Source organism: Sturnira hondurensis, unplaced genomic scaffold, assembly GCF_014824575.4.
Source record: "Sturnira hondurensis isolate 20B ecotype Veracruz unplaced genomic scaffold, ASM1482457v3 Scaffold0009719, whole genome shotgun sequence".
Classification (NCBI taxonomy): Eukaryota; Metazoa; Chordata; class Mammalia; order Chiroptera; family Phyllostomidae; genus Sturnira; species Sturnira hondurensis.
This window is the reverse complement of record NW_028082350.1, coordinates 1,290,171-1,316,867: the sequence shown is the minus strand read 5'-3', so window position 1 is coordinate 1,316,867 and position 26,697 is coordinate 1,290,171. Positions and strand designations below refer to the sequence as shown.

General features: G+C 42.4%; 1 protein-coding gene across 12 annotated transcripts in view; it reads left to right on the top strand.

Annotated features, from left to right (window-relative positions):
• The window catches only part of ZBTB20 (zinc finger and BTB domain containing 20), an 826,710-nt gene that overhangs the window by 715,880 nt on the left and 84,133 nt on the right, over positions 1 to 26,697 (top strand). The gene's annotated exons all lie outside the window — the stretch shown is intronic.

The window sequence follows — 26,697 nt, the reverse complement described above, 5'->3', positions numbered from 1 at the left end:
AGGAGCACCTTCCTGGGCGTATGGTATGTGCAGTTGCACAGGACCCCGCACAAAGAAGGGCCCCATGCCTGGTTTCACATTCTGCTGTTGCTGTCTTGAAATTCCTAACGATTTTTTTAATAAGGGGCTCCGGATTTTTACTTCGCCTTGAGCTCTCAATATCATGCAGCCGGTCCTGCCTAGAATGTACCTTCTTCCCCTGACACTCCAGCTGAAGGTATCAGCCACCTGTCTTTTCCTGTGGAAAATGACCCCCTTTTTTGATTCCTCAGAAGCTAATTCCTGGGTTAAACTCTGAAGATTTCTTCCCATTCAGTGTGGTTAAGAAAAACCTATCTCTCCTTCCTCCAAACACCTTGAGATGATTATAATCAAGATGGTGTTGATTTGTAATCAGAAACTTGGTAGTTGTCTCAGCCAAGTATTTCTTGCTAGAGGTTAATACTTGGGAGAAATAGTGTGGTAGTGAAGTCTTTGCCCTTTATTGGGTAGTTCAAATAGGCTTCAACCATTAAATTCAGATCTTTTTCAAAAAGAACACCTAGCATTCAGGTTATTTTAGAGTAGAACTTCCAAACCATTATCAAATGCAGCATCTTCTAAAACCAAAGCCTCTGAGCCCTGGCCCTGGGCTCCAGCACCTCTCAGATCCCCACCCCCGCTGCTGCTGCTGCTGTGTGTCCTGTGTCCTTCTGGTTGTCCCTTCTGCCGTCAGCTTATGTGACGCTTTCATCCTTCTTACTCAAAACTGGCACTAATGGGAGGGAGTTCCCCTCTTCAGTCTATGTATGCCATCTAATGAGAATAATTCTTGCTAGGCTGTGTACTGTACAGGCACGCTATCCCCACCACCCCCTTGGTGAGTGTGAGTGACAGAATTGTAAGGTCTGGCCCAGAACCCACAGAGGTCCAGGGGCCTGCCCACAGTAACAGTTTGTTAGGGCCAAGCCTCAACCAGAAGAATCCAGGCCTCCTCACTCACAGCCAAATATGCTTTGATGACTCAGGGCATCCTCAGCATTCCTAAAAGATACATTCCACATGACTGGCCCATGAGCCAGGTTTTAGTCACCTATCACCAGGGGAGGAGGAAATGTGCTACAGGAACCAGGAGAATCTTGTGGGAGAAAGAACCCAACTGGCCACTTTAAGCTAGCTAGCTAGGTGAACCTATAAAATGCTTCCTACCACTAATAATGCCTCCGGGACTGTTGAGAAGGTCCAGAGAGATGCTTGCCTATCACAAAGCTGCACTCACAGCAGGAACTCAGGAACAGGTAGTTAACTTCTTTGTTTCTTCCATCTCCTTTGCCTCCTCTTCCACACACCTATTCTTCCTCCTCCCTGAAAGGAAGAAAAGGAGAATCTGGTGGGAAGGTGCAAGACTGGGCAGTCTAGGTGAGTTTAAATTGTAGATCAGAATAACCCGCCATTGCCTAAACCAGGTGGGATGAAGGTCACCGGTTTTTAAATTAGTGTTGACCTCCTATCTACTGACAAACAGCCTGACACAGCACAAGGGTCAAAGCATTCCTCATCTCCTGAGGGACTGGCCAGTGGTCCACAAGCTCCAGACAAGGCCCAGGGCAAAAACTGCAAAGGAGATTGAATCCTTTTCGGGTGTAGCCACTCCCTTACCCCTGTCCCTCTGGGCACCTTCAGGGCCCAGAATCCTGGAATTAATCTTATTTCCTCCCACCTACTCCTGTTCAATGCTATCCCTATACCTCCCCCAGCTCCAGTTTAAAACTTGACACTTAGGAACTGGTCTTAGGGTTGAGTGGTTAGAGCACTGAGACATGAGTGGCCTGGCCCCCTCCAGGATGTTTGCATCTCAGAAGTGCAGGAAATTGAATTGTGTCTCATTAATGATGGGGCTTCTATGCTCCTTTCTTGCTGTAGGTGACTGTTCCTCTGAGCCAAACCAGCCTGTGTAGAATCAGTCAGGTCCTGATGAGCTGTACCCACCGCCCCCTTCTTTATCTTTGTCACATATGTGATGGGAACCCCAAAGAGCAAACTTTCTTCCTTGGAGAAAGAGAGGAAAAAATGTAGGGTTGCACAGTGAATAGTCAAAATGTGGATGATTGCAGAGGGTCTCTCTTATAAAATATGCCACAGTATCATCTTTTTATATGAAAGTAAGGTTCTAGTGTGGACAAAAAAGAGGCCATATATTACACCAGACAAGCTCAGGGGAGGCCTGCGTGGCAGCCTTTACACGCTCTCTTACAGAGACAGAAAGTAACCACATAGGATGGTCTGAACACAAAAATTCCTAACTGAAAGCAAGTCATGGCAGGCAGTCCTACATCCTGAGTGGGTATCTTCTTTGTCAAAGGTCACTCTGTAAGTGAGCCCATCTATTGTCTTTTTGCATCTAAGGTAATGTTCCTCTGGAACGTCAGAGTGCTCCCCTTTCCCAGGCCCCCCAGGGCACAATCTCCCACCACAGCTGGAGACCACAGAGCCCCTCCTTGTTATCTCCTCCCCGATACCAGCTGCACGGGCTGCCGGTGGTCTCTGCTAACTGCCCCGTCCCACCCGTGTGGAAGCGGTGTCTCCATTGTACTCTCTGCCCAGTCTCAGAGGTTTCCCTGCTTTGCTTTCCCCCACCTCCCTAATCTACCTCCAGTGGATTTCACATAACACTCCTTATATCTTCTCTAATTCCGACTTATAAAGTAAGCTGTAAAACTGCTATTGTCTGGAGCATTTTCTCAACCTGTTGAGATTTTGCTTCCCCACAATTGTCCGTTTGGCTGAAATAAAAACTCTTGTAAGACTTTCTCTTAGGCTGGATGTTCCTTTGTGGACACTCACTTGGATAGGCAAAGCGCTGATATGTGTACAGTTATGAAAGTCATGTCATTGGGCTTAAAACGTGGCTGCTTTGCAATAAATCAAGGCTCCTACCTCCTGTGAACTCTGAGCATGTTGCAAATTTGAATAATCAGTCATTTTGAGTTTCCTCTTTTTACAGAGAAGAGTGTTACAGCTCCAATGGGACAGAGCTTTTCCCCTGCTCATGGGGTTCACACACAGAGCTGTGTTCGGGCCCCAGGGAAGTGTAAGTTCTATTTTCCGTAGTCAGGGGAGCTCCTGAGAGCACCTCTGTCCACTTCAGCCAGCTTTTCCATCTTCTAGTCATTTCTCTTTGCTGCTTGTTGCTTCTGCAACATGGGAGAAAACGTTAGCACAAGAATCAAAGGGAGGTGAAGGAGCATTAAGGGAGCATTAGTAACTATTGAAAAGACATTTTGACCTATTTCTGAGTTATCAGTTTAATAGTATTTGTTGCCAGGAAATGCACTGAGGGCAGGTGGGAGGCTAGATCACACCAGCCGCCTGCTCTCGGGGGCCCTCCAGTTACAGGAGGTGGTAATTCTAGTTAATAAAAGAGTGAACTTCAAACACATTTTAACCAAATAAAATTGTAGTGGGAAATATCATATTACTGATGTTCAAGCCGACTCACAGCTGGGAACATTAGTCAGTATATAGGCCCCAAATTCTGACTTTTCAGCATTTTCAGAGGAGTTTCTGGCAGTGAGAGAGCTCCCCAGGCACGTTCTTAGGTAGGAATGGGAGATTTTTAACTAATGTAGGAGCTAGCATAAATGAAAAATGTTTTGTTCTTTTAGACTTTTTAGAAATTGTCAGATATTTAAATAATATGGAACCCAGACAGACTTCAGGTGGTTGATCGAAATCTCTGAGAGCCAGGAGGTCTAATTTTTTTGTTGTTTTGGTTTTTTCTATGACATGTTGGCAAATGATAAAAGCAATTCACTCTGCTCACCAGAGACGCTGGGCAGAGTGCCCCCGGCACTGGTCTCGTGCCACGAGAGCGTACAGCGTGGCGAGGAGCGCAGCCTTTGTGTCCTGCGCTCGGATCTGAAACTCCGCTCAGTCCCTACCAGCGGTGAGACCAGAGCATAGTCACCTACCCTCTCTGAACCTCCGGGGCTCCACGCAGAAAATGGGCGAAATATCAGTCTTTCATATTGGTAGGAGGGCCAAATGAGACAACACAGAAAGAAATCCACGAATACAGAGAAAGTGGTGGGCATGTACCAAGCGTTCAGAGGTGAACATTTTTATCTTCTGCCCTTTCTTTGTCTATGGTTTGCAAGGCTTTTCTTTTCTTAGAGCTATTTTTTCCCAATAAAATGCATAGCTTCTAGCATGACAATAAAAGGAAACACTGCTATGAATACCCTGCAAGCCGATCTACTCAGTCCTTTTTGAGTGAATATCCGTTGGCCACTTCACCTTAACACCAGTTGGCCTAGACTTCCCTTTATTAGCCTCCTCTGGGTTCCTGCAGGCAGATCATAGGGCACATTGTAACCAAGTCAACTGCATCCCCAGCAGCACAGACCCGTGTCGTCTGGGCGCAGGTGAGGCAGTGCAGCACCTGACGCCTAAAAGTCTCTGTGCTGCTTTACTGCCTGTCCTACCCCAGCTAACCTTGAGTTAGGAGAGATGTCAGACATCTTTCTTTGGGGTTGCCTCCTGCCTGGATTTTTTCTAAACTTTTTCCATGTGCTTGAGTCTCTGTTTTCACAGAGATTAGTTCTGATTTGGTTCGCCTACACTTTTGAAGCTCTAAAAGCTTTCCATTGTGGGCAGATTGTCTCAAATACTGTATTTGAGGATGGAAAAAGAAAATTCTGCCCAAATGTAAGCACCATTGAATCAAAGAAACAGTATATTTTTTAAATTGCATTCTTCAAGAATTCAAACAACTTTGAATCCTTTACAAAAAGCACATCAGTAATGCCATCCTCCCTCTTAAAATGACACACACACACACACACACAAATGACAGAGGGCCACCCTTCATGATGTAAGGGGCTAGGGTGTCCAAGAGGCATGCACATGGGAAAAGGGGGCAATTCTATAGCTAGAACCCAGACGTGGAAGTCAAAACATCCACATTCTGTTTCCTACTGCATGGGAACCTTCTTGTGTGAATTCCAACATAAACGCTGCACCCAAGTCCATTCTCATTATTTCTAGGGAGCGCAGATTCTGACTCATCCTCCGGAAGGACTATCAGGGAATTCATTTGTTTCTGTTGAAAGACACTGTGGTACCTGTACCAAGAGCACTTGACGTGGGCAAAGAGCACTCACTTGGAAGGATACAGCCCTGAATTGTACCTCCCATCCCTCTGGAGTGGATGAAAGACCAAGCTTTTCACACCAGTACGGGGAGAAAATAATGTCATCCTAATTCCGACTTTTTGTGAGGTACTAACAATCATCTTACTATCCAGGGCTGATGCAGACCCACTGACCTGGCCTGTCATCCCTACTGACTCCTCTTTCTCCCTCTATGCTCTTAGGGAACATTAATTACAGGACAACTCAGTGCAAGAGGTATTGTGGCTAGAGAGTATGTATCCCTTTCCTCACAGCCTAGATAAATCCCTGTGCACACGGATGGCTAGTTGATGAAGCTTGGCCAGATCTCTTCCCTTTTGTGCACTGAACCATTTTAGTAAGTCCACAGAAGGGTTCTTCCACAGCCAGGAGGTCTCGCTGCTTCTGAACTGTTCATCACACATATATGTGCCGCGTGTAGCACTGATTATGTCCTGTCCTACCCCAGAGTAGATGTATACGGGTCTCATTCCGCCCCCGCTGCACAGAAAGCTTCATAAATATGAGATTGTGTTTATACATGGTTTGTATCCCCTCAGAATACACTCTCAGAAATAAAAAGTACGTAGTGAATATTGTAATTTGAATGAATGAAATTCACAAGAGCATATCAGTATTTGGCAATAAACTATCTTTTCTGAACTCCAAAAATGCCAACCCATAAAAGAGCATCACTCAGTTATATCTGTAAACCTTAAGAATTTTTTTTCCAATTTAGTATTTATAGGTTTTATTCTTCCCTACACTTGGTTGACAGTTTCTGCACACAGTACGTTTTTAATAAAAGGTTATTGGTTTATTAATTAGAGCCATAGAATCAAACAATGATTTCTCTCGGCTTTATCTTAAGATAGCCACTTGGACCCCCGTTTACATCTTTGCCTTCAGACCTGGTCAACCCCTACAGCACAGACCTTCTGAGACTTTATGCCGAGTGGCACTCAGCTTATTAGACTTAGAAGTAGTCATGAGCTGTAATTTGGCCTCTTTATCAGCCCTCTTACAGGGCAAAAGGAAAAAATCTTTTTTCTGTCTCCTCATTCTCATACGATTGTTACGGAGTTGAATGAGACCTATGTCTACATAAAAATCATTTAATTCCTGGAACAAACATAATATCAGATTAACAATGTCAGATTGCAGAAGCGTTGGCATCCCCGCACACCAGATCACTTTGTACATCCCATTTTCTGTGCTTATCCGTGGACCTGAGGGGTGAGGGGTTTATTGCTCTTAGCCTTTAGGTTAGGTGCATGTGATCTGTACCAACTGCATTAAGCAGTGTGCTCAGCCCAGATCAGACAGCTGACGTCATAGGTCCTCTCCAGCCACACAAAAGCTTCACCATTACTCTCCAGCCTCATTAGATCCTAACATTCATTCACACAAAATGATCTGAAACCAGTCAACTTTTGTGCTAGCTCACAAGACGTGAATTAGCAAAGAAGTCCAAAATAGATAACACTGTTCCAGTTTTTCTTCGGTTCTGCCTCGGAGAGCTTGTCTCACAGAAAGCCGGGGAGCCAGTCTCTCCCTGTTGAGTCATGTTTACTGTCCCCCGCAGAAAGGTTCCAAAAGCAAATGCAAGAGGTTGCCGAATGCAGGGACATGTGGCGTGCATGCTACTGAAGTGAGAGGCATAGCATACACCTGCTTTTTGGCTGTGGCAGGCCATCTTGACTGTGCCATGCCACAAGTTAGCATTTTGGATGAGCAATTGCCATTCTGTTGTTTTCTTCTCAACACATGGTGTTCAAAAACAGTTAAAAGAAAACTGTACCCATTTGCTCATCCCAGAAATGTAAAATTTCAAAGAAGCATGCCAAATTAATTTTCACATAATATTTTCCAAGCTTTTTCTTTGCACTGAGAAATGATATTTCACTTTTTGAACTCTTGGCGTCCCGGCCTGAGGTAAGTGGGTGCAGTTTCTCTTTAAATGGCATTAAACATATCAAAGCAGGATTATATCTGTCACCGTCTTTTTTTTTTTTTCTAATGGAATCAAAATCCTTCAGGGAGTGTCCCAAATCCACATTAATGTCTTTGAGTGCTAATGTTTCCACTGGGACTTTTACATTAGCAAAATACAAGTGTGTGGTTTCCGCCCCCTCTGCTGTCTGTGTGAGAAAGAGATGATGGTGCATCCTTCGCTCTCCGTGGCCTTCAGCTCACCCGTGTCAAGGCGGCAGAGGATGACTGGAGATTTTTGGTGCCAGTGTTGCCTTTCTCCCTCCCGTGCGTGCCGCTCCTGTGAGGCTAATGTGAGTGCTGTTACCAGCATGGGTGAATCTGTGGAATCCCAGCCGTAGATTTTACTCAAAAACAACTAACCTGCAGTAACCATCTGTACCATCTATTGAGAGCCTATTACAGCCTACATTTGACCTTTGGTTCTGATTGTGGAAAATCAGACAAACACCTATGATTTCAAACCTCACTGTTGACATTTTTGTTGCTTTTGTGGAATATCAGTCACATGTTCTTATTATTGCAATGCAATTTCTATCTACATCAATCGCTCTTTTCTTCTTTCTTTAACAAAGCAATTAAAGTGACATGTCAATTCTTGATTACCAAGTGGCAATGCAATATTGCAATGTCATAGATAATTATTATAAGTAAACTATAGCATAATAAAAAATAATAAATAATTCTCATATCACATTTAACCTTAGAGTGCACCTTTTTCTTGCATTTGAATATGCTCTGGAAAGTTACAGTATTTCTAGAATAGTTTTTACGTGTGACGTAGAAGGGGCTGGAAAGCTCCGTAGCATCCCTCTCCAACCCCTGTCCAGAGACTTCCTTCTTCCGGCGCCCTCCTGGCCACAGAGGGCTTTCGTTCTGGCACTGATGGAAAGAGCCAGCCTTGGGGAGCTGGGAGGTGCTCGGCTCTCTCAGCTCGCTCTCTGCATACTTTCACTTTCCAGAGCACTCTGGAGACCGAGACTACTTCCTTAGACACGCTTCCTACCCCTTCCTCTTCTATTTCCCACTTTTCTTTTCTTCCCTTTCTTTCTCTACCACACATGAAAGTAAGTGTGGAAGCTTGAACTGGGGTGTGTGTCTGTGTGGCTGGTGGAGCGAAGAGAGAAGGGGGATCTCCCGATGCCTGAGCCTCCCACTAGGAAAGAAACACAGTTTTTGGTTAAACAACCTTTCCCCACAGCTAAGCCTGCATGTGTGAAAGAAAAACTCAAACCTTTTGCCTTTCCACACTTTGCGGAAGACAAGGTAAGCAGAGGCAATGATGATGTCAATTCTGTATTGAAAAGAAAGCCTTTATACACAAACTGTGTGCTCACCTTAAATATTTTTTAGGATAAATCTCTGTCTACAGGCAGTTAATGGAGAATTGACTGTGCTAGATTTTTTGTGGGGATTGTGCATGGTTTTTGGTGTTGAAAGAGGTTTGGGGTTCTTGGATTATTTACATTTTTCAGCATTCATTGTACAAAAGCTTTTCAGTGTCCTGTAGACTGTCTTCTATAACTGGAAGAAAAAAGAACCACCCTTTTATACATGAGTCATTTGAATTTACTACATTAATATTCTTCATGGTGGGTCCAGTATCAGTTTGTTCATATTACCGTATTTAAATATTAAGGTGGCAGAAAATATGTGTTTATATTTGTGTAAACTGCACACAGCATAGCATCATATAGCAGATACTCACTAACAGTGTCGCTGACAGCATTCATAGTTGCTTCATCTTTGGAAATGGGGATGATGATCTCTACTCTGGAAGGTTTTTGTAAGGATTAAATGAGATGCTGGGTGTAAATCCCGTAGCGTAGTACCTGAAGCACAGCAGCACTCAAATGCTATGTCTCTCCTCCCTTCCTTTTAAGAGACATGCCTAGTTAACATGAACATTTCTTTGGCCTTAAGCTTAATAGTAGTGATTTTCCCCCATAACCAGATTACTTGAACCAATCATATTAGTCAGGTGTTAGCCACTCAGTTTTTTCTCATTTCAAAGGAAATCACTGTACTCCGCCGTATACTCTGCAGTAAAATGGAAGTGGGATGACTCAGAGGTCGGGGAGCGTGGAGCCGGTAGGCGGGGCTCCGCCAGGGCTTTTGCCCCTCCCCATCCGCCCCATCCCGGGCCTGAGTGCCCTGCAGAGAGCGCGGGCAGCGGAGCCGCACAGCCTGTTTCCTCAGCCCCCCAGGGCAGTGGATTCGGGGTGGATTCTGAAAGAAAAACATGCCCGAATGCACAGAACAGCTGAAATCAATGGCTCAAGCTTTAGTTTTGGGGTGCCAGAAATATGCCAAGTTTTATCCAGTCACCTCTGACTAAAATATAGTGTACAGTTTATGCCTTCTCTCCTGATTCAAAATTAACGATTGTGTTTTCTGTTCATCCAAGGGGAATTAGTTTGGCTATTCAATTACTTTGGGTGGCATGTGTTAACGATGTAAAAGAACTATATTGTAAACTCTCTAAAATAACACAAACTATATCTGATCATACACTTTTTACTTTCGTGATACTTGCCATAGTTGGGACTCAAAAAATGTTTGTCGAATGAGGAGGTGAATCTAGCCGGCGTCTTCACAGAGGCAGTGGCCATGCGACAACACGGGCCCTGCTTCTACTGCCCAGCAGTACAGTTTACATAGACGTATTTTTATCTATAGATCTCTCCGTCTCCGTGGATGTGTGTGTGTTTATATGTATTTGCATATATAATTCTTCAAATAAAAGTCCTTAAGGACCCAATTCTATTGGATTACTGATTGTCCTGAATCCATCTGTGGGCTCATTACTGATAAAATTGCCAGCTGCGTAATTAACTCTGTGACTGTTGACAAGTCCTCAGTTTCCTCACTTGCAAAATGACTAGATTAAATAATCACTACGGTAGAAAACCTTTCCAACTCCATAATTCTGTTCTTTCTCTCTAGTGAGAAAGGTGCTTTTGAGAGATAGGCTGTTGTATGAAGTAAGTGCAAGTTTTTACCCTAATGTAAGATTCACAAAGGAAACCTCGTAGAGGGCTAGGAACTTGTACTTGCTCTTACAACTCAGGGCAGCCATTGAAATAGGTATCTCCTCATTCAATTATTGATGACTTAGACATGGGACTCAACATGCCGGTGCCAGCCTGATCCCTAGAGGGGCCTGCCTTGCCTCTGTCATTCCAAAACAAGAGGCTGAAAGCTGTCCAGGTCCCCTTCTAAGGTCTGTAAGGGCACATCCTCTTTGGTGGAACTGACGCCTGCTCCTTGCAGTCTAGCTTTGGACAAGCTCTTCTAGAATCGTAGGGTGTACTTGGTATTAGTGACACGTCTGCCTTGGTCAGCATCACCATTTCATGAGCGGGATGTTTCTGGTGTTTTCTATTATTTTTTTAAAGATTTTATTTATTTATTTTGAGAAAAAAGGGAGGGAGAGAGGAAAACCTTGACATGTGGTTACCTCTCATGTGCCCCCTAGTGGGGAGCTGGCCCACAACCCAGGCATGTGCCCCAACTGGGAATCAAACTGGTGACCCTTTGGTTCCCGGTCCAGCATTCAGCCCACCGAGCCACACCAGCCAGTGCCTGTTATTTTTTTAATAACTGCATATGTAATGTTGTGTGTGATAGATAGAGCCTGGTTGTCCCCAACAGGAAGGTGTGTTTTCATATCATTAATATGCTGATTTGGATTCATGAGAGAGGGAGCAAACTGCCTGTATGGACTAGTACTTCTGGGTTGTGTTTCTATTTTCTCTTCTACTTATAAGATGAAAAAGACCTTACATGTGTCCTTTGGATTATCATCTTCTCCTTGTATATTTGAACTTTAAAATTCTCTTCAAATGAACAATTCTTGAGACTTCCATGAGGACAGTTGCCTCTGGGTGTGTCCCTGATGACTTTATAGCTGTGGGCACTTCTTTCTTTCAGCCCTTTGTGAATATTCTGAGTCCTGGCGCTCTCTCAGAGTCACGTGGGCATTCGAACAGTCACCTCTGCCCTAGTTGGTGCTTCTTGATTACCAAATTCACCACTCGGCCTGTATTGCTACATCTCTCTTCCAGATGCTCCCCACATTTCTGAAGAAAAAGAAAATCTTAACATTTAATTTCTTACATGATAAATTTGGATAAGCACCCAAGTATTAGATTTTGATGAGTGCTAAGGGGAAGACTCAGACAACAGACACTAAATTTTATTTTTGGAGACTACTAAATGTACAGCACTCGGGGGTTGCCAAGTCTTGCACATTTGAATGAAAATACAGCGTTGTTGTCTGTGTCAGGATCTCCTCTCTGGTCTGCAGTTCAGTCCTGCTTTGGTTTAATTAATCCATTAAGGTCTATCTTAACCCTAGTCAGTAATGATGGAGGGGCTCACCAGAGCCATCTAGAATGGGAGAAATTAGATGGATAATGATTTCTGTGCTGATGATGTGTTCTGTCTTTTTATATAGTTGATCCCGTGAGGGACATATTTCTTTGGTGTATTCCTACTGATGTTCTCAAGACAGATATATTACAGAGAAATAAATCAGACTATGAGATTCTGCCAGTGTCTAATTCTTAGTGTGTAAATTTAGTGTTTTAAAATCAAAGCTATTTTTAAAAGTATATTTTTATCAATATGATATTAAATAATCAAGAGGATGAGAGAAATCTGAGAAACTCTCATTTGGATATTATTTTTTATTACACTTAGATGCCATTATGGAATCTTTATGTTAATAATCTTCTTCCGATTACTCCCTTCTCCATGAGCAAACTGTTTAAGATGATTCCCCCTCAATCCAATTGGACACGTGCTTACTGACACACACCACACGCAGGGTAGTTGACAGCTCACAAAAATCAGGAGACGTAAATGGCTTTATATTTCTTCAAGTAATGAAATAGTACAATTGTTTTTTTCTTTAATATAGCTATCGGAAGTCAAGACCTGAACTTGCAAGGCAATACATTAATCAAACTGTATTGGTTGAGTACCCACTATGTTTTCCCCACTATGAGTGAAATTTATAAGCAACTACAATACATATTTAAAGTACAGTAAATTTTTTTTAAGTATGGTTAGGCAGGTGGAGTGCTTTTTACCTTGTGGTAGAATGTTGGCAATTGGCTAATAATAATCTCAGAAATCTTTCCAACGGAGTAAGGCTTAGGTTGTCATTGGAAGGAAGGCTAGGTGTTCTTTAGTGCATGAGGGATTGTTCTACCCATTCAGGCTTGTGTGGGAAAGGTTCAGAGATGGACTTCGCCCGCTCAAAGGGAAGACTCTCAACAGGATGAAACCAGAAGGCAAAGGAGATTTGCTTAGTGAGTGGTTGTAGGCGGGCCTTAGCAGCACCATTTTTGACTGATTATATATGAAAACCTGCTGGGAGCTTTCAGGGCTGAGAGTTTGGAATTCACAATTGCTCTGAAGTAGGGTAGAAATCTACTGGAGGACTGAAGAGGGAACTGTGACCATCAAACCACGGAGGGCATGTTTGGAGTAAGGAGGCAATTTTCATGTTTTAGGAACAGTGTAAGCAGGAGCTGGCCAAGGATAATAGTAGAAAATGTTTCTTCAAGTTAAGGTCATTATAAGAATTTGGATAGAAGAATGATTTTAAATGAAAAAGACATTGCTCTGCACAGAATTTGTGGTGCTAGCAGAACATCTAATCAGAGATACTTTAAAGAGGAAGTGTTAACTGAGTTAATGTAATTAGCCATAACTAAGAGAGGTGGGTTATAGAAAAAGGTATATGAGTACATACATCTACCCCTCAAATGAGCCTTAACATGGTGCCTTTTCGGGGACAGATAGTAAAGGAATATTGAGAGAATAATTGAAGGGGTAGGATTGAGCCAAGATTTTAAACTACAGAAACCAGAGACAAAGAAAGAAGACATTTTGAGAAGCTTTCTACAGAAACAGTAACGACAAACTTAAAGGAACCTTGCAGGATCATCTCAGCCACTAACCAAATTCTGTGTACAGGGAAGAGGAGGCCAAGATGAGAGAAGTGGTCCAAGAAAGCAGGAATGACTTGTAGAAGAGCCAGGACTTGGACATAGGGGTCTTTGGTCATGGTCAAGTGCTCCTTCCACTGTGCTGTGCTGCCTTGGTGAAGGACTTGCCTAATCACCTCTTGCAAATATCACGAGTTAAGCAAAGAAAGGCTGCCTTTCTAGTAGGCCAGCCTGGCTGACACAAACTGACTTGTTCAAATCCATTGCTGAGAGAAAAGGAGAGGGCGGTATAAAATCCCTGTCACTGTTCAAGCTGGAATGATCAACAGAAGAAGGGGAATGAATGGTTTTGAGCATTTCGGAGTCACTTTTACTGCCTGCTCAGTATCAGAACCATGCGTATGCGGGCACTAAGAGGTACACAGTGACACAATGCTTCAAGTATAGAAGCATATTTATATTTTGTACCTATCAACTCCTTTCACTTTGGTCCTTGGTATTGATGCAACATTATAGGGATTGCATGTCAAATTAAAATTGAACCTGGACTTAGTTGGTTTAAAACAAAAACACTGAAACTGAAGACTCCTTTGTTCTAACCTGAACTGAAAGATGGGTTTGCTTTGGACCTTGACTGGCTTTCTTCAGTCCAGCCACACAAAGACTTGGCCAGTGCTGTAGTCCAGAAAACATGCCATGGTTTGTTGCTGCGTATTTCTAAACTGGCCCCTTTTCTTCAGGAAGACTTCCTAGATTTTGCCTGAGTAAGGACCGTAAAGTTGAGCCCACGCTAACAACAACCGTTAAGGCCTCGTGAGGGATAGAGAAGACTCGGTGCAAGTGACATGTTGAAGGGACTCCCCTGCATAATGTGATCCATGTCTTTAGGAATAGAGCTTTGCTCCCATATTAATACATTCTGGAAATTGCTCAAGAGGCAGCTTTGGCATTAGAATAGCAACTTTCAAAGCAGTGAACGTCAGCACTTCTATTTCTCCTTCTTCTTGGCGTGCATTACATGAAGCTGGAAAGACTAATTGGCTAAATGAAGGGACTCAGTGTCGCAGAGTTGAAAACCTGGCATGTAAATGGAGAGGTGGGGAAACACTGTGCATGCATATCTATATGGCCTCCCTTTGTGAATTATCATAATAGAAATGGTTCTGCCCCTTCTCTAGTTTCCCTGCTAGATGACTTGGGGTGTGAAGTGCATGGCACAGAAACTCACCAGGCTTTGTATCTGTGATCACTTGTCTCCGTGCGCATCTTTTCCACTCCTAAATTGCATGCGTACCTAAGATCGCTGAATAATACATTGCTTTAAAAGATGTGTCCCTGAATTAAAGTTCCTATATGACAGGGATAATATGGCTGCATACAGCTAAACACTATAAAGAAAATGAGCAAATGTCATTTTTAAAGGCAAACAAGGAAATACCTGATTTTTTATAGGTGTTAGATTTGCTTCCTTGACCCCTGTCAGGAATGTGTAAGGACTGATCATACTGGGCTCGAACAGCTCACAGGAAATGGCTCTCCGTGGCAGCAGCCATCCCGGCGTGTAGGTGCTCCAGTCGTTGCATCCGAGAGACACTTTGTGCGAGAGAGTATTTCCAGATAAGCTGTACGACTCATTTTTAACTTTCATAAAAAGCCAAGGTCTAAAACACATTTGGTTCATCCACTCTGCCTTCTAGCAATACTTTACCTAAATTGTCACAGACAAAAGGAGACAAAATGTATTTTGTAAAACTTATAATAGGACATCATAGTATTTCATATGAGGATTTAACATCTCCTGAAATGTGTCAGAATTTTATAAGTAAAGTAAATCCCTGATCTTCTTAAGCCCCCTTTTTAAATGTTTAATCTGAATTATAGATAGAGAACATCTATTAACACATCATCTTACTGAGAACCATTATCAAATCACCTCTTAAAATATCTGAGGCCAGAAGGAGGGAAAGTTCTTTGACCTTTGCCCTGAACCCTCTCTAAGCTTTTCCCATTTCCATTAATTATGGAACTTTGAATCCCAAGGTTGATATAAAACATGGGGTGAATTTAAGTTATGTACTTTTTTGTTAACTTTTGTCATCATTTTATTTTGAAAGCCACATTTTAAACTGAGTGAAATTTATGAAAGCTGAATCTGATACAGTGAGAGTCTGGATTATAAAAACCTCACAGACTAATAATGGTTAAACAGTTGATCACTGAGAAAATAATTTGAAGTCACTGGATATCATTATATGAAATGTTGTGGTTGAAGATTAGTCTATGGGAGCTTGTCACTGAAAGAGGGCTTTGGTGACTCAGCTGAAAGCAAGGTGAATATTAAACATCGATAAAACCAAATTTGGTTTTGGTTCAGATAGCAAATATTAAAACTTGGTTCAGATAGCAAATATTAAAGTGTTGCCCTTTGGTCATGGAAGAGCAGGGTTTGCCTAGAGAAGAACTTGGGTAGAGCTTGGCCCTTGCAGGCAATTCGTCGGAAGTGCCATTTGCATGTTGCATCCCACCCAAGAGGAGATAAAATGCAGTGAACTTCAACTCCTGCCTGTCATTGGTCATGCCACTCTAAAGGTGACTCACTTTAAAAATATGTAACATCTTTTGCCCAGTAGCTTATCATATCATTCCATTCATCTCACCTGTAAATGAATAGAGGTGAGTATGACTATGAATGAATATAAAGGTACAAGTGCCATTCTCCTCAAAGGGGAGATGGGGACGCTGAAGTTCTGTGAAGTTAAGTGCCTCACATAGTGCCATCTATTCAATCAGTGGCAGAATCAACACCAAAACTAGGCTTGGTGTCTGGAATCAGCAGTCTTGTTTTCAAGGCCAAGTGGAGCAAGTTCTGTTTAGTTTGATTTCAATTCATTTTAGAATCTGGGCAACATCTTACAAAATGTCTCATTGTGTCCTGTTTTCCCTGTAGGTATCTAGAAAGGGAGCCACAATTGGGGGTGGAGGATAAACCTATTTCCTGACAATGAAATGTCTTTGCTCTTACCATCTCATCAGCTAAATTACAAAAAAATTCATAAACTGTGTCAAACTCACACAAGCTGAGTAATGACAGGTAGTGATAGAGTCACAAAATGTACCTTCTTGCCATGTGTTCCCCGCACGGCAGGCTAAGGTGGCTTTCACAGAGCTCTCCCTGGTGATTAAATAAGGTCCTCCTTCACCACCACCAGGTTTGCAGGTCTTTGGCGCCAGGGAAGAGGCAGCAACAAACCAAAGGGGCTCTGCCCTGTGTCGTCCTAGAACGGCTGCCAGGTGTGCAGTGAAACCCATTGTGAGAAATCCCTGCACAAGGCAGGAAAGCAATAGCATGTGTAAAGGATGCAGTTGTCTACACAAAATATAATCAGTCCCCATTTTTCTCTATTTGTGACCCTAAATCAGTCGTGCCTGATTTAAATCAAATAAGAAGTCTTCCAAATTTCATCTCCTTCCCCGTTCGAGAAGAAGCTGTGCACAGAGATTCCCTCCTGCTCAGAGACTTGGGGTCATTCTCTGAGAGATCAAACGGGGATGTGACCATAAACTGAGTGAAGTAGGGGCCCGGGGGACCGTAGGATGTCAACTGGACAGGGACACTGAGGGAGAGGGATGGTTTCCCTGAGACGTTTCCAACCACAGAGAGTTTTATTTTAAAAATGACAACTATAATCTTAAATGACTTTAATGTCTCATTTTTCCCTTGATCAGGAAGTTAGCATTCTGAAAGTTGGGTTTTGAGTGTGTCCCGATGTGCGTGTAGATCTAGAGTGCATTTTTATGGCTGGGTTATAAACCCATCATAATCGTGAGGGGTTAAAATGGAACGCCTTCCAAAGATAACCTGTACCTACTGCTGGCTTGGAACTCGATTAGCCCAGCTATTAAAATCAGGAGGACAAACTGTTTCTTCCCTGGATACAAAAGCTGTTAGGCTACGGCCTGACCCAGTACAAAAGTTTTCTGAATCTCTCTCCACTTTACTAAACGTCGGCTCGTTGCTGCTGTCTGCAGTGAAGCTGTTTACAGCTCTTTGCTAAGTGGAAAGTTCAAATCAATTATTGTCCATTAGAGTTTAGGTATAACTGATGAAATATCCCCAGAGGAGTATTGTAAATGTATCAAGATGTCCTTCCCCATTATAGAAATGGGGACGCATAGTGAATTACTTACCTTCTCTCTTACCCTTAATGCCTCTGAAAGGCTGCTGGGCAAACAGAGCTTATCCTGTCTTGCTGGGGTTTAGAGTGAGGACTTCATCATTTGCTGAACATGTGTAGTCAGCCGGCAGAAATTTTAGGTTCCAACCCCCCTTATAGCCTCCCTAAACTCCCTTGTGGGCGTACAGGTCTAAGAAACAAAAGATACGAAGAAAACCCTAAGAAATTATTGTATCTGCCCCCCAAAAGTGCCCTACAACCAGGTTCTTTTAAAAATGATAAGATTCTTATTAACAGATAGGAAAAGCTTTGACTCCAAAATTTCGGCGAGTGACAGTGAGATTGAGTCCCAGATAAGTTGTGCCAGATGCTTTCGGCCACGAAACTGGGTCTTCTGCAGCAAGCCAGCTGGGTGGAAATGGACACCCACTCGCTGCTGGGGTGCAAACGGGATTCGGGGAACAGTGCCTTTACCCTGGAGAGACTAGAACCCAGGTGGGAAAGAGGGTCTCGTTTGTGATCTGCTGGGCCAGGAGATGGACTTCCTTCTTGACTTCCTGGTGGAGTTGTTTGTTCTCTTCCCCGAGTCCTGCCCCATAGCAGTCTTCACACCCTGAAGACCCTGAGACTGAAACACGTGTGGACTCATCTCGTCCTGGGAAAACCTGGGTATTATTCCTCAGAGGACTATGATTTTCACAAAACCAGAAAGTGGCAGAGAAAGGTCAAAGGAGACATCATTCTCCTGTATCAGCCTTTCTTTCTTCCATGTGAACAGGTGGGCAAGATACCTTTTTTTTTTATCAGGAGCCAGTCCTGCTTGGCTCCAACGGCTACACTGTGAGGGAAACCATGGACACAATTCCAACGTGATTCCACAAACCAGTCATACTGGAGATGAGACGTATCTTTAAAATGCAGCACTGATTTCTTTGTGTTCCTCATAATTCCAAGGGTAACCTCAAAGATGTCTCTTTGTGCTGACTGCTCTGTCCGTGGTGCTAAGCAGGAAATTGGCTGACTTCTGCCCTGTGTCCCACACCGCTTGCCCCCAGCTCTCCCGGGGCGTCCAGTCTTCTGCCTATGAAAGTGCTGATTGCTGAGCAGTAGATCTGGTTGAAATGGAAACCAAGCTTCCAGATTACTTCAGGGTCAGATTTTCTCCTAGGTCACATAATGAGAGATTTCGTGTTGCTTTGCACTTTTATCTAGGTAGATCTGTTGCCTTTGTTTTGTTTTTAAGTTGATGAGGCATCCTCTGGAATCTGCATTTAATTGTTAAATTGTCACTGCTTTACCAAACAGTGCACGGCAGACACTGTCACCCGTACCAAGGGGACAATACGGCTTCATGCCCATCCAAATGCCCCTCCTCTCAAATGTATATGCAGCTTCTGATAATTTATGATATTCACAGAGTTACTTCATTTCTTCCCCCCCCCCCATTTGTACCAGTGGTCATTGGACAGCAACACTCAGCATGCGTAGGATGTAGTTCTCTTCATTCAAATTTCGTTTACTCTACCTGGTATATCGGTTGTTTTTGCAACTCAGACTGAATGGTTGTTTCCTCTCAGTATGTTAGGAGAATTATTTTACATGCTAAATTTGAGACTAAAATTTAGTGATTAAAGTCTAAATCCTTTAAAGTGACATTAGACAAAGAGAACTGCCTTCAGATTTGTCCTGTGTCTCAATGACAAAATGCTAAACAACTACAAAGATCCCTATCTTTCTTTAGCGAGGAGAGCATCTGGATTCTCCACTTAAAAAGCAGCGTAAATATGATAGTCTGAAAGATATACCCACAGCACCACATGTGTGTTGAAAATTACTTTTCTGCCTCACTACTTAGGTGAGGGGCTGTTTAGTCAGTCCCTTTCAAACCAGCTTCCCTGTCCTGCAGCCCATTTCCCCTGCCCTCTTCTGAGCGCCAGCCAGCACACCCTCAGCGGCCAACGCGCTTGCTCAGATTTAAGGAGCAGTCTTGATTACTGAGTTTCTTCTAGCCATTATTTGTGTTCCAAATTATCTTACTGTGTCTGTATTAGTTTTCTGTTTCCAAAAGTAAACTCCATGTATTTTAAGGCAGTACAGTTTCTTTTTTACATTTTCCAGGGAACTGGTGTTTTTAATGTCATGTGAGGACAACATTACACAATGGATCTTTGGCAGGGATACACAGAAATGAATACCGTGTGCGAACAAACATTAAATGGCAGTCTTAATTACAGAGTTTGACTCTGTTGTTTTTAATGCCCTTCAATTTTATAATTTGATGGAAAATGCATCAACACAGCTATTTTCTTTCTACCCTAAATGATTAAGGATTGATATACCCCCAAGCCGTACTAGCTTGTTAGTTAGGTCTGTCGGATCAGGTAGGTCCTACATTTCATCCACTAGAGGGCAGTGAGGATACACATCCACACCAACCAATATGTGCAACATATGGTCGATGTGGAAACATAGTAGCCATAGCTTTCATGTGTATGAAAAATTCCCATTACAGTGTTGCCTCACTTATAATTATATTGAAAGTAAACACTAATTCACAGACGGACTACGCATATTTTATTTCAACATACCCCACTAGTGTTTTGTCTATTCTAGTTTAAAATGCCCTGAGTAATGAAACTTCTACTATTTCCCTTGGGAAGCTGTATCAAAACCCAACTGTTTTTTACCGCTTTTTTTTTTGATGTGATGTGTGTGTTCAAGATCTATTATTCCTCCTTCAGGTTCATTTAGAATTCTATTATGTACTCCCTTTTCCCTCACAATAAGTTTAATTCCATTCTGGAAAGCAAATGTTCATTGAGCTCCTACTATGCATAAGGCATCCCTAAGGGAATAAATGGGTGGCCTCACAAAAAGGGTTGCAGCCCTGCATTAGATAGATTTTCATGAGTCAGAAAGTTAAAGGAGAAGCTCTCCCAGGTCAAACATCCAAAGAAAAGCTGGTCTGAGTTATGTAGTAAGTGATATCCAGAAAGCTGTGAGAGCACTGGGAAATTTTTATTTGTGCTTAGGTTTCTGTATCAGAACTCAAAAGGTATTACAAATGCATGGCAATATCAGATATCACATAGAGAACAGTAAGGTGTGCAGCTGACGCGGCAGTGGGTTCCTGCCAAGCAAATGACCTGGATGCTTACTAATGAAGGTCTGATCCTTCTTACTTTTACAGCTGGTTGTCAGCTTCGCCAAGAAGCGTCAGGACCTATACTGGGGCTCTTTATACCCATTTACGGAGGCTAGGAAATGGGTCTGTGAGTCTCTCCAGGGGAGTGACACCTTGCTGTTCATCGTGTTCTGTCGTCCATTTTCAGTTATTGACTTTCTGGGTTCAGTCTTGGTCACACTACACAGTGGGAAGGAGCTCCAAGTTCATGTGCAATACTCTGGTTTGCATCATTAGTTTCTTGGCATATGCTTTGATTATTAAGTATCTGAGGGGGAGGGTGGAAGGAATTCAAGCCAAGAAAGTTCCTTTAAGGCTAGCACTCATAATTACACCGTTGTTTAAGTGTCTTTTCCCCCTTCACATATGAGACATAGCAAGATTTTTTGCTCTGTTGGGTGTATTCACCTGGAAGAATTTCTGTGAGGCTTCCCTGATCACCAAGAGCAGTCTCCAGTGGACATGTATGCAAACAAGAACAGTTCAGACTCCAACCACAAAAACTGAATATTGTAGAAGTTCTAGAAATGATACTATTGTTTTACTAACATCCTTTGAGCCTCTGTAGGAAGTAACCTATTCTCTAGAATTTTTAAAATGAAGTGATTTCTGTTGACAAGAGAGCAACTATGTGGTTTCATAGATTTGTTCTTGAGGAAAACAGGAGGGAAGAGTACAGAATTCACACAATACCATAGCCCAGGTGTTCTATCGCAAACAAAGCTTAGAGCTGAAATTTATGTCACCTGTAATAAAATGCACTAGGGTATTTTATATGGAAGTAATTAAGTGCAAACGTGCAACAGTCATTTTTGTGTTTTTGTTTGTTTCAAAATACCAAAGGTGATTAGGCCATATTATGAACTAATTACTTAATTTATTTAAGATGAAACAAGTTTTTGAGTTATACAAGGGCCAAAACCAAGAACTCATTAATTCATTCTGCATATCACTGAAAGAAACAAAACAAAGAAGGTAACACCTTTATTTTATTATGTTAGAATGCACCAATATTTTGAACACTGATGAGGACCCAAGTGGTCAAAACATCTGTATTTAGTAAGAAAATAAAATAAATAAACTCTTTTCCCCCACCATTTGGTACTTTCAGTGGTGTGCTGAAATTCAGAATGAATTACTAAAGGTACTAAAATGGTGTGTCTTTTTTAATACATTTTCCTATGGAAAGTTCAAAGGACTCTTCAAACATATTTGAAAACAGTAAATAAATAATCTACAAAACTCAATATTTTCTTAAATTTGAAAGCAAACCACAGTCATTCTGGAGCTTTGGACTCTGTACACCAAGTTTCAAACCAGAGCATATTTTGGTATTTTGATGGTTGAGTTATAATCCCCTGAAAAGAGGGGCTGCTTGTGTACAGTAAAGACAGCTGCCATGGAACTACAACAGAGCTACTAAAATAAAACCAGTGTTTACTTGTCACTGCTAACCAGGAGATGTGAGACTCAGGAGGCCTGTTCCGTAGGCCACAGGAGGGGTCTGGCAGCAAGCCGCGGCTGCGTGCACGGCAGCGCCACACCGGTGCGTGGCCAGGTTGGAGAAGGAGAGGAAAGGAGGAACACAGTGTGCTTATGGAACCAAAGCAAAGGGAAACGAGACACAACCCTAAATGTCAGGAGTTGAAGATGTCAGAGAACAGTTCTGACCTGAGGTTATTTGTTCTAATGTTTGACCCCCTGTCTTCTGGGTTTTAATCCCTCTTTTAAGTTAGTTTTTAAAGTATTGCTAACAAATTCAAAATATGGTATAACTGACCATTGATCAGGTAGTTGATATTATTGCCTGACTTAATTTATATTTTTACATATTCTTTTATGACATGAATCTCATTAGCTGAGCTGAAATTCTGGCATGTGATTGGCTCCTAAATCACTGAGTGTCCTACACATGGTCAAAGTCAAGGCTCAGATATTTGCCAGAATGGTAGGGGCTCAAGCTTTCATACTGGTCAGTTTGTTTCCTGTCACTGAAGAACTGGGGTGACCTGCAGCGGAGGCAGGCTTCCCTTTGCCCATGTGAAAGCGGAGAGAAAAAGACCTGTGATTTTCAGTTGTGATGATTTGCTAAACTATTCATGTAATTTTAAATTTAGTGATTTCCCTTTGGATTAATATCTCCTGGGACACACACTCTCTGCTGATTTGAGGGGTAACAAATGGTAACCTTGTTCTTATACCACAACAAGCTATAACAATACCATTGGCTCAACATTAGCTTTGAATTATTTTGCCCGGGGGCTCAGATATACTGGTACTAAGCCCTATGATCTCTCTTGGCAGCTCTCCACTTGAAACTAAATTAGAATCTTTGACTATGAAATAGAGTTTTCTCTCTACCAAACACATTTATCCATTGACCAAATATTTATTGAGCAAGTAGTATGTGTGAACCAACTCTACAGGGCCATCTTATTTTATATGGGAACTGAATCTGTGATGTTAAAACCTCACTAAACCCATGTTCTAACCAAGAAAACCAGCCAGACAAGACTCACAAAGTTGGAATTTTTTTTTTTTAGATTTTATTTATTTATTTTTAGAGAGAAAGGAAGGGAGGGAGAAAGAGAGAAACATCGATGTGTTTTATGGGGGGCCTGGCCTGCAACCCAGCCATGTGCCCTGACTGGGAATTGAACCAGCAACCCTTTGGTTTGCAGCCCACACTCAATCCTCTGAGCTATACCAGCCAGGACAAAATTGGAACTTTAGATTTGAAAGGAGTCTTTTATTATACAGATGAAGGCATTTAGGCCTAGACAGTTAAGTCATTTTGTCCAACTCAACACATTCAATTAGTATCAAGAGCCAGAACCAGAACTCAGAGCTGCCGCCGGTCATCACTCTAATGTTCTGTCCACTATTCGCTCCCCTTCGCCCAAGGCAAAGGGGAGCCAAGCAGAGATCCGCCTCAGCAACCGAGCTCTGTCAGGATTAAATCCAAGGGGCTGAGCTGACCAGTCTCCACTGGCATTTTTTCACCAGGAAGATGCTACAGAAATTAAGTATTACATTTAAGATTGCTGCATGGAAGGAAAGTCCAGGCAACAGGTGATGTTGCAAGTCTTTTTTTTTAATACATGTAACGTCTTTGTTGAGAAGTGTTTCTCTGAGTTTAGACAATAACCCCTGACATTTTCCTCTTTCTTCTTTGAGTGTATCAGTCCCTTTAGTTCAGTTAAGCAATGACATCATGACATAGCTTTGCCAGGTTCAGGCCTCATTTGCAGTGAGATTGTCAAGTTATCATTGAGGGAAAATAAGTCTTCAGGTAGAAAGTGTTCTTAAATAGTAAAATAATTTCTGCTCAGAGAATTATTTCAATCCTTTCTAAATGATTTCTTTTTTTTAATTGGCCAGTGATACTCACTATTGGGTAGTCCATTTCCAAGGGTGTGTTTGTCAAAGCAGTGAGTTGTCAGTCAGTGTGACAAAAACCCTTTACATCTGTGGCTAAAATCCTGGAATACAGAAAAGGGAGCAGAAATGGAAAGAAAGAAAGGAGGGGAAATCCTGGGGGGAAAAGACTGTAGATTACTTGACTTTACCTGAATTTTTAATAATATGCATAAATAGTATTATTCACTTGTAAACAAAAGCAATAATCCTGAATATATAAAAAATGACTGTCCCCCATATATAATCCTGAATATATAAAAAATGACTGTAATGTCCTTTACAAGGACAGAAATAAAGCCACAAGTATTTACCAATATATTCAAAGGCACAAATAATTTTGAGAGGTTTTTTATTTCTGTTATGAGGGACTGAAAGTCCCTTACATCGTTGTCACAGCCTTTATGTCAGCAATTCTCCTGTACCACACAGTCTCCTGCCACGGAATTTAAACTCTTCACAATAAGGACCAAATCACCCAGAGTCTGGGAAAGTAAACCCTGGATTTTTCTTTAATTTCTCTTCTACTCCTGACCACGTTTCTTCTCACCACGTAGGAACAACTCATCTTCCATTTTATAATCCAAACAACATTATCACAAGTCAGGCAGCTAGGTTGCTGGAGTCCGTGATGTTCCTGTACTTCTTAGATGTTAATTTTATTGAAATATGTGAATTTAGATTAGGAGCACTAAGAATGAATCTTGAGACGAGCTGATAGAGAAGAAACAATTACATTGTAGTCTGAGGTACTCTATAGCTGCATGCATTGCTAACCATATGTCTTCACCTTCTCACAATCTGCTTGCGTTTGTTCCTTCTTAATGAAAGCTGGACACATGCTAATGTACAGCCGTAGATGTTCACATGGTTTCATAGCAAAGAGCTACTGCACACACAACTTAGGTACTGAGGGAAATGCAGAACAAGACCTCAGGTAGCTTTAGCAGGTTACACTGGTCGTCTTCAACTGTAAATATATCAGGTGACTGGGCACGAAACAGCAGCAGTATGGGAGTAGCTTTGGAAGCAGATAGCCCTGAGTTCAAATCCAAGGTCTGCCACTCACCAGCTGTGTGACTCTTATTAAGTTACCTTTCCTCTCTGAACTTCTCTCATCCTGAGTTCTCTCATCTGTAACATGGAGGCAATCGCCGCCGAGAAAGAACGGCATGGCTTGACTTAGGCAGTGTGACGTGTGTGGCTGTAGGTTCAGGAATTTGTGGCACTTCTGGTCCCAGTGTGTCTAACGTCAGCACTACGGCTGGACTCTAGTTTCTTATGATCATATGATTGTAAGAAAAGCACCACTGGGTCAGGCCTAGGACGTGTCGGCTCCGCGTTCACCTCTGATCACAGGACCAGGAAACTGTTACGTAAGACACAGTCGCCCTTGTTGCTAATTTCAAGAATTAGAGTTACCTTCCTCCAGACATCCTAGTTCCCTGAATAAACCACTATAGATGTATTATCCACAAATTTAGCTAAGGCTTTGTGATACTATTTCTGTCATCAACCTTTAATGAATTTTACAAGTTTACTACCTACCATGTAAAGTAGTTTTTTTACTTTGTCTTACATTGTTTCTTTTTAGGAGTAGTAAGATTACTTCTAAGCCACATACACTAGAATTTGATGAACAAATCCATATTCACTTTACTCTGGGCCTTCATTCCTTTATAGACATTTACCATATTCCTTTCCGGATTCGATCATTCTAAATGGAAATCTTCATCTCATATCATGGTTATTTAGACTGAGTCTGAGCTTTCTCTTGTATTTCTGTATATTATGAGGTACTTCAGCCACAAACAGTGTCCGATACGGAGGTTGCTGTTACGTTGTGCTAGAGTTGTTGTGATTTAACTCCCCACTTCCTTTGTCAAAATTGCATCCTAAGTATGTTCTGGGCTCAAGCCAGAATGATCTTAATGTGAATGTGATTGTATTTGAGCCCAGGTTCAGCGTGGGGGCAGCTGGCAAAATGTTCAACAACAGGACCAAAGAGGAAAAAATATAACCGAATACGTGATTCTGTCTGTAGCAAGGTGAACCTTAAGGAGAAGGTAGAGTTTACTCACTCGGAGGGTCCTGAAGAAGGAGGTACCAGGCAATGCTTCCCTACCCCATTGGTTCCCCTGGAGCCAGAACTGGGACGGGGAGCACTAGTGGGCCCAGAACCAAGTCTAGGATGGGCGGGCTGGCCTGCGTTCCTGTGAGAGGCGGGGGCTACCGTTTTGACAATGCCAGCAGAAATCTAAGACTAAAGAGCCTAAAACTGCTTACCTCTCCATTAGCATTGCTAGCATGAAGTAAGATTTGAACTTTGTGTGACTCATTGTGAGTGGGTGGCAACCTACTGAGGAGGCAATCTGTGAACCCAAGGTCAACATCCTGGTGAGAAACCCCTGCACGCAGCAGGCAGCACTGAGTCGGAGAGTCTGTCCTTCTCAGCCTGGTCAGAGCATTTCCTGCTTTGTTGCCAGTCCAGTTTCTAAGGATATTTGTTGGCACATTGTCTGGCCTCTGCTTGGCCCCCACAGTCTCCAGGAAATAAGAATGACGTTTCTACAGTGCTTTAGAGAATACTTTAATATAGGTATCTCGCTTCATCCTAACAACCCTATGGTAACTCTCCATATTCCCACTTTATGAATGAGGAAAACTGGTCAAGTTCAGTGATGAGTAGTAGCTGGCAGAGGGTGGAGCAAGAACTGGTCCCACGCACTAAGTCTATGTCCTTTCCACATTAGCACCACAGCGAAGGACGGGTCTTCCCCAGACACCATCCTGAAAATATGCTTTCATTTTTCCCTAAA